Raw genomic sequence first — 16,283 nt, forward strand, 5'->3', positions numbered from 1 at the left:
GGACTACCTGACATGATGACTCCTTGCTGTCCCCAGTCCACCTGACCGTGCTGCTGCTCCAGTTTCAACTGTTCTGCCTTATTATTATACGACCATGCTGGTCATTTATGAACATTTGAACATCTTGGCCATGTTCTGTTATAATCTCCACCCGGCACAGCCAGAAGAGGACTGGCCACCCCACATAGCCTGGTTCCTCTCTAGGTTTCTTCCTAGGTTTTGGCCTTTCTAGGGAGTTTTTCCTAGCCACCGTGCTTCTACACTTGCATTGCTTGCTGTTTGGGGTTTTAGGCTGGGTTTCTGTACAGCACTTTGAGATATCAGCTGATGTACGAAGGGCTATATAAATACATTTGATTTGATTTGATGCAGTGGTGAAGATGGTGCCCCTTGTCACAAATGTTGTGCAGATTGTGCCTCATTGACCCTAGGAAAACAACCCAGCAAAATGAGTATTGACAGAGTATAGGGTCCACACTTGGAGTGTGTGCTCAACGCTGACCGTATCAAACAAATATGTCTGCTCATAGTTTCTGGGCGGTATGGCAACAATATCCTTTAGTTAAGAAGAGAGTGCAACTGCTAAAGATCAAATGTATAAGTCTTGTCAACTTGATGACTCAAGTAAACCACAGAAAGACTATATGCAGCATAATGTCTACCTGGTTGACCTTAAGTTGAAATTCAGATCTTCTGTGTGTTGCTAGCAAAGCAAACACTTTATAAATATATACTGTATGTCATTGAGCGGAAGGCCCCACCCAAACCTTACCTGAATCCCCATTCAAAGAGCGACTGCAAAACAGGATATCATTACCATTAAAAAGGAAACGAGGCCTAACAAATCCTAACAACCATCTATTAATACAAATATGAATACTTTATTGTGTTGGTGGCCTGAGTAGAGATCTTTAAATGACAAGTTACACATGCCACCAATTCCCCAAAGCAAGTGCTATAGCTGCACTTGACTTTGAAAGATTTCACTTTCATGCATGCATCGACGCCCTCTCTCGCACTCAAAAGAGAAATGTTAAAAATACTTTTGAAAAAAAGATGCCCTCTTACCCCTCAATTAGCATTCTATGAGTCAGACAAACGCAGGATGAATCGTTTTGGACACTTTCGACTTCCTTTCCAAAAACCTATTTGATTGTATGGAGAGGTTCACGGGGGTGATGATTAAAAAGTCCAACAAAACATAAAGGCATACTGACGGTGCAGCTCCCCAGAGCGCGTTCTTCATTAGTATCACTGTCTAGTCTGAGATACCATATGTCATAATCTAGCGTTTCTGCTCCCGTTGGGAGCAGTGCACATTACTGCCCAAATTACAAGGTATTTATCACCTCTAACTGTAACTCAAGACGATGAGTTGCAAGAAAAAATCAGAGTAGACGGCCAAAACAAATCAATGAGATTATGTATCACGGTGAGTTTCTCTCCAAGCCATCTGATTGTATGATTACGGTATAAACCTGGTGGCCTGTGTTTTCAGTGAGATATTACAATTTGGCAACATAGAATTGGGAGTTGATCAGAAGGAACTACGGCAAAGACTCACTAAACAGATGACTCATTTCACCCTTAAATAATAACATTATACAGATGTATCAGAAAACATTGCATTGCCTCACTGTCGTAAAGGCCATTGGTCCTTGCATAATCCAACATCTGTACTACTCATTTGCACTACTACATTTCCAAATTCCCTTTTGCTTAAATTAAGTTAATGAAAATGGGTTGAATAAAGTTTGGTTGAACTTCATCTGTGTTTGCAATAGAGATGCTGTACTGTGGGCCAATGTTGAAGGCAATACCACAGCTGGATGCAGTGAGTCTGTGCATTGGCTGGCTTGCCACCCTGCCTGCCTTCCCTCCATGTTTCTGTTCAGCTGTCAAATCAGACAGTCCCAAACCTCAAGAATACAAACTCCACATCCAGGTTTGGGATCTCCTCTCCCCTCACCTCTCATTCCCTCTCCTTGCCTCTCTTGTCCTCCACTACCTGCCAATTCCTTCTTCTCCCCTCTCCTCTCTTCCCCCTACTCTCCTTCCCTCCTGTCCCCTCTCCTCCCCCCTCCCATCCTCTCCTCTCCTCACAGTACTTACAGGCGGTGGAGTGGTTTGTCACATCCTCCTTCCTCTGCTAGTCAACCGTATGTAAACACTAGCTTTCTCTCAGCCGGTCAACGAGCCCTGAGACAAACCGGGCCACACATAAACAGGAAAGCCAATGAATGGGGACAACCTCCATCTCCCTACATGCCAACCGCCCTGTAGCTTGTCAATTGAGATGCATCTAGCTGAAGCTCCCGCAGCAGCCTGTGACTTAAACAAGCCTGTCACTAAAACTAGCCTGCCACTACAGCCAATACTATCACCATCTACTGGCTGTGGTTAATCCCTACCACATAGTACCAGTCAAAAGTTTGGACACACCTACTCATTCAAGGGTTTTTCTCTATTTTTATTATTTTCTACACTGTAGAATAATAATGAAGAAATCAACACTATTAAATAACACATATGGAAACATGTAGTAACCCCAAAAAGTGTTAAATATATCAAAATATATTTATAATTTAGATTCTTCAAAGTAGCCAACCTTTGCCTTAATGACAGCTTTGCACACTCTTGGCATTCTCTCAACCAGCTTCACCTGGAATGTTTTTCCAATAATCTTGAAGTAGTTCCCACATATGCTGAGCACTTGTTGGCTGCTTTTCTTTCACTCTGCGGTCCAACTCATCCCAAACCATCTCAATTGGGTTGAGGTCGAGTGATTGTGGAGGCCAGGTCATCTGATGCAGCACTCCATCACTCGCTTTCTTGGTCAAATAGCCCTTACACAGCCTGAAGGTGTGTTGGGTCATTGTCCTGTTGAAAAACAAATGATAGTCCCACTAAGCGCAAACCAGATAGGATGGCGTATAGCTGCAGAATGCTGTTGTCACATCCTGACCTTAGTTCCCTTTTTATGTCTCTGTTTTAGTTTGGTCAGGGCGTGAGTTGGGGTGGGCATTCTATGTTGCGATTTCTATGTTTGTATTTCTGTGTTTGGCCTGGTATGGTTCCCAATCAGAGGCAGCTGTCGATCGTTGTCTCTGATTGAGAACCATACTTAGGTACCCTGTTTTTCCAATTTTGAGTTGTGGGAGATTGTTTTCTGTTGTGTGTCTGCACCATCCAGAACTGTTTCGGTCGTTCTCTTTGTTATTTTTGTTATTCCCGTGTTCATTTAATAAATATGGACACATACCACGCTGCACCTTGGTCCTCTCCTTCCAACAGCCGTTACAGCTGTGGTAGCCATGCTGGTTAAGTGTGCCTTGAATTCTAATTCAATCACAGACAGTGTCACCAGTAAAGCACCCCCACACCTCCTCCTCCATGCTTCACGGTGGGCACCACACACACAATCAACTACTCTGCGTCTCACAACGACACAGAGGTTGGAACCCAAAAAATTGCAAATCTGGACTCCTCAGATCAAAGGACTGATTTCCACGGGTCTAATGTCCATTGTTCGTGTTTCTTGGCCCAAGCAAGTCTCTTCTTATTATTGGTGTCCTTTAGTAGTGGTTTCTTTAGCAGCAATTCGAACATCAAGGCCTGATTAATGTAGTCTCCTCTGAACAGTTGATGTTGAGATGTGTCTGTTACATGAACTCTGTGAAGCATTTATTTGGGCTGCAATTTCTGAGGCTTCCTTTTCTTCCTCTTTGCTTATTCAAGCTGTTCTTACCATAATATGGACTTGGTATTTTACCAAACAGGGTCTTATGTACACCACCCCTACCTTGTCACAACACAACTGATTTGCTCAAACACATTAAGAAAGAAATTCCACAAATAAACTTTTGACCAGGCACACCTGTTAATTTAAATGCTTTTGATTTGTTTAACACATTTCTGGTTACTACTGTACATGGTTACGTATGTTATTTCACAGTTTTGATGTCTTCACTATTATTCTACATTGTAGAAAATAGTAAAAACAAAGAAAAACCCTTGAATGAGTAGGTATGTCCAAACTTTTCACTGGTACTACAATGCGTATGGTCACTGTGGGGACGATGTCGTAGATGCATTAATTAACGAAGCCGGTGACTAATGTGGTAAACTCCTCAATGCCATCAGATGAATCCCGGATCATTTCCCAGTCTGTGCTAGCAAAACAGTCCTGTAGCTTAGCATCCTCTTCATCGTACCACTTCCGTACTGAGCGTTTCACTGGTACTTCCTGTTTGAGTTTTTGCATGTAAGCAGGAATCAGGAGGATTGAGTTATGCATATGTATGCCCAGATGGATTTTTAATAACAAATCAGCCTAGATTCTTTCTTCGTAAGGTATGTTAGAGATTAGAGAACACGGCTGCCTCTGTCCCACCCAAAGACATATGGAGACACATATGATACACAAACTTGAGCTTGCAAATAAAAAGGGTTTGCAAACGGATCTTTATCAAGTCCACCGCATAAAGTCATTTGACGGCTTGTTTGCTATTTTTGTTCATATGATTAGTCATTTTTGGTGGAGGGAAATGGATTATTATTATTTGGGCCAAATATTTAATATTCCCATTATTTGAGTGAGCGCATAAACAAATGCGTCATGAGTATTGCACGTACAATAACACAGAGACATTTTCCCACACTGAGACCTGGCAGCGAGGACTGAACCTCAGAGCTCCAGACATCAAGGGAATTCAGACCACCACAGTACAGAACACCATAGTGCATACAGCACATGCTAGCATGGATCACCAGACTACAGTAGATCACAAAGCAGATACTGCTTGTAGTAGGGCCTATGCAATATACAGTTGAAGTCAGAAGTTTACATACACCTGAGCCAAATACATTTAAACTCAGTTTTTCACAATTCCTGACATTTAATACTAGTTAAAAGTACCTGCCTTAGGTCAGTTTGGATGACCACTTTATTTTAAGAATGTGAAATGTCAGAATAATAGTAGAGAGAATGATTTATTTCAACTTAAATTTCTTTCCTCACATTCCCAGTGGGTCAGAAGTTAACATACACTCAATTAGTATTTGTAGCATTGCCTTTAAATTGTTTAACCTGGGTCAAACATTTCAGGTAGCCTTCCACAAGCTACCCACGATAAATTGGGTGAATTTTGGCCCATTCCTCCTGACAGAACTGGTGTAACTGAGTCAAGTTTAGTGGCCTCCTTGCTCGCACACACTTTTTCAGTTCTGCCCACAAGATTTCTATAGGATTGAGGTCAGTGCTTTGTTATGGCCACTCCAATACCTTGACTTTGTTGTCCTTAAGACATTTTGCCACAACTTTGGAAGTATGCTTAGGGTCATTGTCCATTTGGAAGACCCATTTGCGACCAAGCTTTAACTGATGTCTTGAGATGTTGCTTCAATATATCCACATCATTTTCCTGCCTCATGATGCCATCTATTTTGCGAAGTGCACCAGTCTCTCCTGCAGCAAGGCACCCCCAGAACATGATGCTGCCACCCCTTTGCTTCACGGTTGGGATGGTGTTCTTCAGCTTGCAAGCCTCCCCCTTTTTCCTCATAACATAACGATAGTCATTATGGCAAAACAGTTCTATTTTTGATTCATCAGACAAGAGGACATTTATCCAAAAGGTACGATCTTTGTCCCCATATGCAGTTACAAACCATAGTCTGGCTTTTTTTATGGCAGTTTTGGAGCAGTGGCTTTTTCCTTGCTGAGTAGTCTTTCAGGTTATGTCAATATAGGACTTGTTTTACTGTGAATATAGATACTTTTGCACTTGTTTCCTCCAGCATCTTCACAAGGTCCTTTGCTGTTGTTCTAGGAGACAGAACGCGTCTCCTTCCTGAGCGGTATGATGGCTGTGTGGTCCAATGGTGTTTATACTTGCGTACTATTCTTTGTACAGATAAACTTGGTACCTTCAGATGTTTGGAAATTGCTCCCAAGGACGATCCAGACTTGTGGAGGTCTATAGTTTTTTTCTGGGGTCTTGGCTGATTTCTTTTGATTTTCCCATGATGTCAAGCAAAGAGGCACTGAGTTTAAAGGTAGGCCTTGAAATACATCCACAGGTACACCTCCAATTGACACACATTATGTAAATTAGCCTACCAGAAGCTTCTAAAGCCCAACCTTACCTGGTTGAATGCTCCCGGTAGCCAGGCCAGTGCGGCGAGGTGGAATAGCCCGCACTGGGCTGTGCTGGCGAACCGGGGACACCATACGTAAGGCTGGTGCCATGTACGCCGGCCCGAGGAGACGCACTGGAGACCAGATGCGTAGAGCCGGCTTCATGGCACCTGGCTCGATGCCCACTTTAGCCCGGCCGATACGAGGATCTGGAATGTACCGCACTAGGCTATGCACACACACTGGGGAAACTGTGCGCTCCACCGCATAACATGGTGACTGCCCGGTCCCTCTCTCTCTCCAGTAAGCATGGGAAGTTGGCGCAAGTCTCCTATCTGGCTTCACCACACTCCCCATGTGCCCCCCCCCAAGAAATGTTTGGGGCTGCCTCTCGGGCTTCCAGCCGCGCTGCCGTGCTGCCGTGCTGCCTTCTCATACCAGCGCCTCTCTGCCTTCGCTGCCTCCAGCTCTGCCTTGGGACAGCGATATTCCCCTGGCTGTGCCTAGGGTCCTTTACCGTCCATAATCTCCTCACAAGTTCAGGAGTCTTGTGTTCGCTGCTGCTGCTGCTGCGGCCCGTTACCACGCCGCTTGGTCCTTTTGTGGTGGGTGGTTCTGTAACGGCAGATTTCCTCTTCGTCTGAAGAGGAGTAAGGATCGGACCAAGATGCAGCGTTGTAAGTGTTTATGACGATTTATTAAAAACGAACTGAACACTGAAATACAAAACAATAAACGATGTGATGAAAACGCAAACCGAAACAGTACCGTGTGGCGACAAACACTCACACGGAAACATACACCCACAAACCAACAGTGAAACCCAGGCTACCTAAGTACGATTCTCAATCAGAGACAACTAACGACACTTGCCTCTGATTGAGAACCATACTAGGCCGAAACAGAAACCAAACATAGAAAACAAACATAGACTGCCCACCCCAACTTATGCCCTGACCATACTAAATAAAGACAAAACAAAGGAAATAAAGGTCAGAACGTGACACCAACTCTTAAACTCTGTAACAGATTTAAAATCACCATTGGCCTCATGGTGAAATCCATGAGCAGTTCCCTTCCTCTCCAGCAACTGAGTTAGGAAGGAGCTTGTATCTTTGTAGTGACTGGATTGATACACCATCCAGTGTAATTAATAACTTCACCATGCTCAAAGGGCTATTCACCGTATGCTTTTTTTTTACACACCTACCAATCAGTGCCCTTCTTTGCGAGGCATTGAAAAACCTCCCTGATATGTTTGAAATTTACAGATAATTGTATGTGTGGGGTACAGATACGAGGTAGTCATTAAAAATCCTACTAACCACTATTATTGAACACTGAATGAGTCCATGCAACTTACTAAGCAATTTGTTAAGCAAATTTTAACTTATTTAGGCTTGCCACAACAAAGGGGTTGAATACTTCTTGACTCAAGACACTACTAAGGTATATGGAATTGTTTTAAGAAAGTCATACCAAGGATCACTTGGTAGTTGAATTTGAAGACTCCTTGAAGTATAAAAGTGAAATAAATGATTTGATGAAAATGTATTTTTGGCCTTTATTATTTTTATTCAAATGATTATTGGCCAATGCAAACACATTGAATAACAGATTCACTACATGAAACAACAGATAGTCACTCCCAAAAAATACAAAGGAAGTTTGTTCTGTGTCTGCCCTACTGTGTAGCTGAGAGATATAAGAAAGATCAGGAAACATTTGCTATTTTTTTGTTATTTAACCCCTTATTTTTGTCACTAAACAGTCTCCATATATACACTACATGATCAAAAGTATGCTCGTCGAACATCTCATAATTGTCTGGGGCTGTTTTTCATGGTTCGGTCTAGACCCCTTAGTTCCAGTGCAGGTAAATCTTAACGCTACAGCATACAATGACATTCTAGACAATTCTGTGCTTCCAACTTTGCGGCAACAGTTTGGGGAAGGCCCTTTCCTGTTTCGTCATGACAATGCCCCAGTGCACAAATCGAGGTCCATACAGAAATGGTTTTATTCGAGATCGGTGTGGAAGAACTTGACTGGCCTGCACAGAGCCTTGACCTCAACCCAATTGAACACCTTTGGGATGAATTGGAACGCCGACTGCAACCAGGCCTAATCGCCCAACAACTTACTAATGCTTTTGTGGCTGAATGGAAGCATGTCCACACAGCAATGTTCCAACATCTAGTGGAACGCCTTCCCAAAAGAGTGCAGGCTGTTATAGCAGCAAAGGGGGGGGGGGGGGTCAACTCAATATTAATGTCCGTGATACTGGAATGAGATGTTCGACGATCAGGCTGTGACACAAAATGTAAAGGGTCGTGAACACTTTCTGAAGGCACTGTAGATCATAATAGGCCACAAATCACTACAATGACCACAGTGTAGATTTCCTTGAAAATGTATTTTACAACTGGAAAAAAATATATAACAGGTAATCACAAATCACATTAACAGATATATTTAATTACTTCAAGATTCTGAATAGTGAGGAGAAAACTTTGCATCGGTATCTGACCACAATCACATTGTGACTCCACACATAACTACTAAAGCAAAAAAATCTAACAAAACAGATGACACACCACTACAATGCAGGAGTCACAGAGAGGTCATTGTGCCAAATAGTTGCTATGTCACTTTTGGGATTAGGGGAAGTAACATTGATCTGGAGAATCGCAATGTTATAGCCAAGTCCTGGGGGTCTTACAAAGTACAGAGGGCACACTGAATCCAACCCCTCTGATAGAATCTTCATTCTTACCCCCTTACATTCACTCCAATAGAGCAGGAAACTGTAACATAGTCAGAACACCAAACCCACTCGGGATTGGCTGAGCCACAGCCATGAACCTAGGGTCACCAGTTAGACGTGAATCATTGGTGTAAAGAGAATTTGTCAACAGAACCACTGCAATTCCACTTAATAGGAATTGAAGCACATGGAAATGGTGTTTGATGCGAAAACATGACATTAGTACCTTGTTATGATAGAACCGCATATGATCTGGTGCTTCCTCATATCTGAGGGCCTTGGATCGCGAGCGGAAAAAGCAATGGGATCATGAAAAACATGATCTGTGTGGCGTTTTAGGAAGCCATTAGTGAAACTACTGATGTAGATGATTGGAGAAGGGCTGTTTCCTTTTACTGGCGCAGCATGGGTTGCTATTTACAGAGCTCTGATAATGTCTGTGAGGGCAAACGTACACCAGTCTAGAGTATCAATGTCTATTACTATGATTGGCGCAGGTCCAGGGCATAGACATGCATGCCCTTTTGCCTATATACAGGCACACAGGCACATATACAGAATATACACTCACACACACATATGCAACAGACAAACAAAATCTTGTACAAAGATACACACAATCACGCACTGCATAGACATACACTCTCTCTTCCTCTCTCTCTCTCTCTCTCTCTCTCTCTCTCCCTCTCTCTCTCTCTCTCTCTCACACACACACACACACACACACAAACTTCAAAGACAGACACAATCTCTCTGTCTCTCTCTCTCTCTTTCTCGTTCATAGACACACACTCACATGTTCACACTAATGCTCATCAATCACCCTTTCTCCACGGGGGTATCCAGGACAAAGCCTAATGTCCATTATGCAACCGCCCCTGTGTTGTGGTTCAATATTGGTTTACAGTCCCAGGCCTGCCTGGTTTGGTACTCTGCCCAAGCACTCCTCAAAATCAAAGCCATTTATAATGAAGTGGTGCACAGACGTTTGCTTTCCCTTCATGAGGAGAATGAGGAGTCTCTGTGCAGATGGGACTACTTTTTCACATGAGTGGCCCCCCTCTGCTAGCCTCGGGCCCTGGGGACCAAGACTCCAATCCATCAGCCTCAGAGACAGAAATGTGTGGCAGGGAAGTGGAGAGCAGAGGCAAGAAAGGGGGCTCCGTTGGAGGCTGGGGGGGAGGGGTTCAAGTCCAAGAGTCTGACAGCAGACATTTCCATCAGATTTACATGAAGATGGAGGTCTGTGTCGTTAGCATAATATATGTTGTCCAGCAGCTGTCTCTCTAAATACGCAAAGCCAAGAGTAAGGAATGATGTGATAAGCTTGCAGGAGACATTATCCCATGTGGTCACAGAGATCCCTGGGCATGTCTTATGTTTCAATGATTGGTGGGTTTTCAAGTGTGCGTGTGTGTGTCTATACATCTGTATCCATGTGTATGAGCTGCGTGTACTTTCACCCCACACAGATAGTATCACTCTAGCTGAACTCCTGTGGGCCCTTACTCTTCCTCTGGGCATCTTTAAAACGCTCCATCCCTGACTCTATAGAGGATAGGTTCGGCTTTAAGAGCACAAGGATTGACTCGGATCAAATGCTACGCAGTGTGACATCTGCAAACCATAACACCCCCTTGAAAAAATAGTACAAAACAAAGAACGAGTACGGTATAAAACAAAGAACGTGGCTTCAGCTTTTTCTTCTTTGTGAAATAACGAGGCCACAGGGTAAGCATCTTCACAGAAACTGGTGGGGCGAGAGAGCGAGAGGTGCCTTGAAGTTCATTGCGATTTTGTCGGTTTTGACTTAGCTAGACTTCTTAAGATACTGCATTCTTACATCGTTGTTAAATATTCCACTTGACTCTTTGTGTTTGTAGTTATATTTATGACATAACATATGCCACTCCACACATCTTTATGACTTGCAGTATGTTTAGAAGTCCTGGAAGTTTCACTTCAGGGCTTTTGTACACTTTAGCATCCTTATTGTTAAACTAATGTTGTATATAAATAGTTGCGAGGTCAGATCCACTCATGGTGTTGTGTTGATTGTGCTGTTTGTATCATATGTTTTAATTGTATAATTGTGTACTTGCGGCTGCATTACTGTCCAGGTATCCCTTTGGCAAAATAGGCCTAGTGGTAAAAGCTGTTTCACCTACAGTAGTACAACATGTAACAGTGAGTAACAGGAAGTACAGCTCAGTTCCTGGATGGTATTGGATAGTATGACCCCCTGTAATTTCTGTGCTTCTTCCCCCAGTAATTATTTCAAATGGGACTGTGCTTCTAATGGAGGCAGTTGGGACTCGGCTGCAGTAGTCTGGCTCCTTCAAGGATGAACTGCTGCAGTCCGTAGCCTAACAGGGATGGACTGGGAGCAGAAATCGGCCTGGGTATTTCTAACACACCGGGCCATTTTTTCCTCGAGGCCCCCACACCAGACCCTCATTTTTAAGCCTGGTCTCATAGACTAGATGTAACATAGTAAATGTAAATCCAGCACACTCAAATTAGTGTGATATGTTAATTCTATCAACCCAAAGGTTGCGAAATCTAATCTCATCACAGAGAACTTTTAAAATATATATATTAGCAACTATGTTTTTGCTACTTTTCAGCTACATAGCATGTTAGCTAACCCTTCCCTCACCTTAACCCTTTTAGCTAACCCTTCACCTAACCTTTATAGTAATTAATACACATTTTGATCCGATTGCACAGTTTGCACAAACAGATCCTCAAGGAAGATGGATTCTTTTAAATATGCTATTGGACCAAAAACAGGGCTAATTCATCTATATCGGCCAAATGATGATTCACACTTCTTTGAAAATATATATAATAATCTATTGAGCTCACAAGCAATAAATTAATATTTTATTATGATAGGAGATTATAATATGGTTTTAAGTATCTCAATGGATCGTAAAGGTAATCACACTACAAATTATCACCCTCAAGCACTCAAGAAGACTACAAATATCATGGATACATTAGAACTAGTGGATATACGGAGGCTGAAAAACCCTGACCTCGTGAGATATACATGGAGGAGGCTTAATCAAGCTAGCCATCTTGACTACTTCCTCGTCTCATTTTTGCTGCCATCAAAAGTACAAAAAGTATTAATAGGAGACAGAATGGGATCGGACCACCATCTAATTGGCCTCCATATAACTCTTACAGAATTGCCACGTGGACGAGGAATCATTGGTTCAAATAACTCATCATGAAATACCATAGGAATGTTTATTTAGTTAACCCACACACAAGATACCAATAGTTTCACGGTGTAGTTTTTCGTACAGTCATTAAATATTGTAATACAAAATATGTACATGTTTCATTATGGTACTACACATAAATACATCACCATAAAAGGACTAGTAGAGAGAATACTACAGACAGTGGAATCATTGAACAAAATCTGAAATCCATTGATGAAATACAATAAAATCACAATATAGTTTTTTTTTAATCAAAGCTAAAATAATTAGCTACAAAATAGAAAAAAACTACAGTAAAATGTCAACTGCAGTGTTCCTCACCTGGCTTACTGTTGAAAGCAAAACAAAAGATTGATTACTGTACTTCTATATTTCCATCAACCCTGTCTTGTGGATTTGGCCCCAGGTTCTCATCCACATCACAATGGATGTTTTCATTAGCCAAACATCTTGGGAAGAATCTTCGGGCATGGCGAATCCAGGCCTGACACTGGCCTGCTGTGATGTCATTGCATGCGTCATCCATGGCCTGGAGAAGGGTGGCTTGTTTGTGAGGGCACCTATCAATCGGGTTCAGGAAAGGAGAGTATGGGGGTAAGTACAGGGTGATAAATTGTGGATGGGCCTGAAACCATGCTTGCACCATTTGTGCATGGTGGAACCTGACATTATCCCACACAATGACATAGGTCACACCATCAGCTCTACAGACCTGATTTAACTCATCAAGGAAGGTTACAAGGAGAGCTGCATTATATGATCCAATATGAGGTCTGCGTCCCACCTCACCATCTTCCGATATAGCCACACACATGGTGACGTTGGCAGCACGTTGTCCAGATACTTGGATGGTTGCCCGCTGGCCAATGAAATTCCGACCTCTCCTCCTTGTCTTGGCCAGGTTAAAGACTGCCTCATCCAAAAAGAGGAATTTGTGATGGTTTCCGTCAGCATCCAGCTCCATCACCCTCTAAAAATACATTTTGGAAAGAGAATTACTGATTATAATCATTTATAATCATTTTTCACAACAGGCATCTTTAAACTGAACATACCTGAACATGCTTCGTCCTCAGTTGCTTCACTCTGTCTGCATTTCTTTCCAAAGGCACACGGTATAGCTGTTTTAGAGACACCTGGTGCCTTTTCAGCATCCGTGCAATAGTCAGCAAACTCATGGCCTCCACATTGTAGAACATGTCGTCATTGTCCAAGATGTGCTGCCGAATTTCTGTAAGCCAAAAATCATTTCTTGCCCGAACCAAATTGACCACAGCCCACTCTTGTTGGTTAATCAGAACTTTGCCTCTGCATCCCCTATTTGGCCTAGTCTCAATTCTGCAGGGAAAATTACAGTAAGAACACATTTAGTCACATCACCTACTCTGTGGTACACATTGGCATGCAGTATACAGTCATTTGACAATTGAGAGTAGCCTAATGTATAGTGCATGCTGAAGACTTACCGGTTCCCATTGCGGAAAGTTCTGATGATTGAGGCCACAGTTGACCTTCTGAGGTTTGGTTGAATCATTGTTGCGGCCTCAGACATTGTCATGCCATGAGTTACGACATGGTCTACAAGTATTGCTCGGATTTCATTGGACACTTTGCTGTTGCTGCCGCTGTCTTGGTCCGTGGCCTTGTCCTCTACCACGTTCCCCCACAACTCTCAAACGAGGCCCACGTCCACCTCTCAGAAGGGGTGCTCGTCTCCTACCATTCCTTTGACCACCACGTCTTCCTCCTCCCACTGCTTGACCTCTATTGTGACCTGGATCACCTGCTGGCTCCATGTTATCTCTATGTTGTTGTAAGTGGTTACCGCTCATTTCACTATATACTCATACCACAATGTGAAATCAATCATTAGTAACGAGTTGGCAGTTACTGTGGGCAAAAATATCTCAATGAGAGGTCAGAGAAGAATGTCCAGACTCATTCAAGCTGACAGAAAGGCCACAAATGCTCAAATAACATTCGTTTAAAACAGTGGTGTGCCGAAGGGCATCTCTTAACGTACAACACCGTGAATAATTCAGACTGTTGTGGAGGCAAAAGGGGGCCCTACCCAGTACTAGATAGGTCTACCTAATAAAGTGGCCAGTGAGTGTACAGTAATGTCAAATCTGAAAATATGGTTTGGAAAAGTGGTATATGGGACCATAGAAACAGTGTCTGATAAAGAATGATGATGAAATTTTGCATACATAGATAATGTAGTCCAATTGGTTCATGTTCCACGGTAATTGGTGTCAATGGGTCTTGTTATCCTGAAACTTTCAGGATCTAAACATGGAATATTGTTAGTCAGTTTCCATAAAACTATAAGAGTAATGCAACAGTTATCATTTTGAGCAGTTGTATCAATAGATAGTTAGATCATTGTAATGAAATTAATACACATTTTGCATTTTGAAATAGCAATACTTTGATGTTAAGTTGTGTCATTTTGAACAGGTGATTTTAGTTCTATGAACAAATGATCTTACCTTTCAGTGTATTGTATCAAAGCAATTGGAAAAGTGTTAGAGTTTTGAAAAATGTGCAATTTGATCATCGGTTGTGAGTTATGTCTAGAGTTTTGAAAAATGACATCCAAGGTTCTGAAATTAGTGCCAAAGTGACTGTAAAAAACTGTCACTAAGATAAAATAATTCAGAATTGACTTTTTTTCTGCACAACATAGGTACAACAGATCCCCTTATTGTATGGGACACTTTTAAATGTACTTTTAGAGGCCCTTCAATACAATACTCATCATCAAAACAAAAGCAGTTTAGGTCAAAAGAGATTAGACTAATGAATGAAATAGAGGAAGTAACGGTGCAGGTAGATGGTAATGGAAACTGTACTATAGAGGCACAATATAGGTTAGAGGAAGAACAAAAATAATTGGAGGTACTTATTCAAGAATGATCAAGTGCAATGTATTACATAAAGAAAGCGAATTGGATGGAAAATGTTGAAGAATGCACAAAATGGTTCTTGAATCTTCAACATAGAAATGCTACCAAAAATAGTTTACAGAAACTCATTACAAATAAGGCAAATTATATTTAGCTAAATATTTTAAGCATATGTTTTCTTTTCAGTCTCTTCCATTTCCACTGAATGATGTTAACTATAAAGTTTATTTCTTAATAGTAATAATGTAAAATTAACAAATTTACAGAAAGACCTGTGTGAAGGCCAATTTACAGGAGAATAACTTTTTGAGGCAATAACATCTTTTCAGTCTGGAAAAACACCAGGGCTTGATGGGTATACCAGTAGAGGGATGTCAGACATGTTTTGATGTACTCAAAGATCCATTATTAGCAGTGGTGGAAAAAGTACCCAATTGTCATACTTGAGTAAAAGTATAGATACCTTAATAGAAAGTTACTCAAGTAAAAGTGAAAGTCAGCCAATAAAATACTACTTGAGTGAAAGTCTAAAAGCATTTGGTTTTTAGATATACTTAAGTATATTTGAGCAATTACATTCACTTTTGATACTTAACTATCAAAAATAAAAGTAAAAGTATAAATCACTTAAAAATCCTTATATTAAGCAAAGCATAAGTCACCATTTTCTTGTTTTAAAAATGTATGGATAGCCAGGTTCACACTCCAGCACAGAGATTATTAACAAAATATGTATTTTATGTTTAATGAGTCAGCCAGGCCAGAGGCAGTAGGGATGGCCACATGTTCTCTTGATAAGTGTAAGGAACGACGCTGCAGAAGAGACGCAGGTATGGGGAGTTGACATTCCATCGGCGGCAGGTTCCATTGGCGACAGTCCCCAGACCCGACACCACCAACCGAACCACCAGCACCCCCCAATGCGTCATTTAATGGCTGCTGCATGTTGTAAGGAACGATGCTGCAGAAGAGAAGCAGGTACGGGGAGTTGACATTTAATTAGGAACGGACATGCAACAGGACAGGAACAGCATCAGGACTGGGAAACACAAAGACAGACAACAATCAATGCAGCAGCAGCGAACAGAGCTGGGGAACTGACAAATATAGGGGAGGTAATAATCAGGTGATTGAGTCCAGGTGAGTCCAATATCGCTGATGCATGTGACGAGGGAAGGCAGGTGTGCGTAATGATGGTGGCAGGAGTGCGTAATGCAGGGCAGCTTGGCGCC

The sequence above is a fragment of the Oncorhynchus kisutch genome, linkage group LG20, assembly GCF_002021735.2.
Source record: "Oncorhynchus kisutch isolate 150728-3 linkage group LG20, Okis_V2, whole genome shotgun sequence".
In the NCBI taxonomy this organism is placed as follows: Eukaryota; Metazoa; Chordata; class Actinopteri; order Salmoniformes; family Salmonidae; genus Oncorhynchus; species Oncorhynchus kisutch.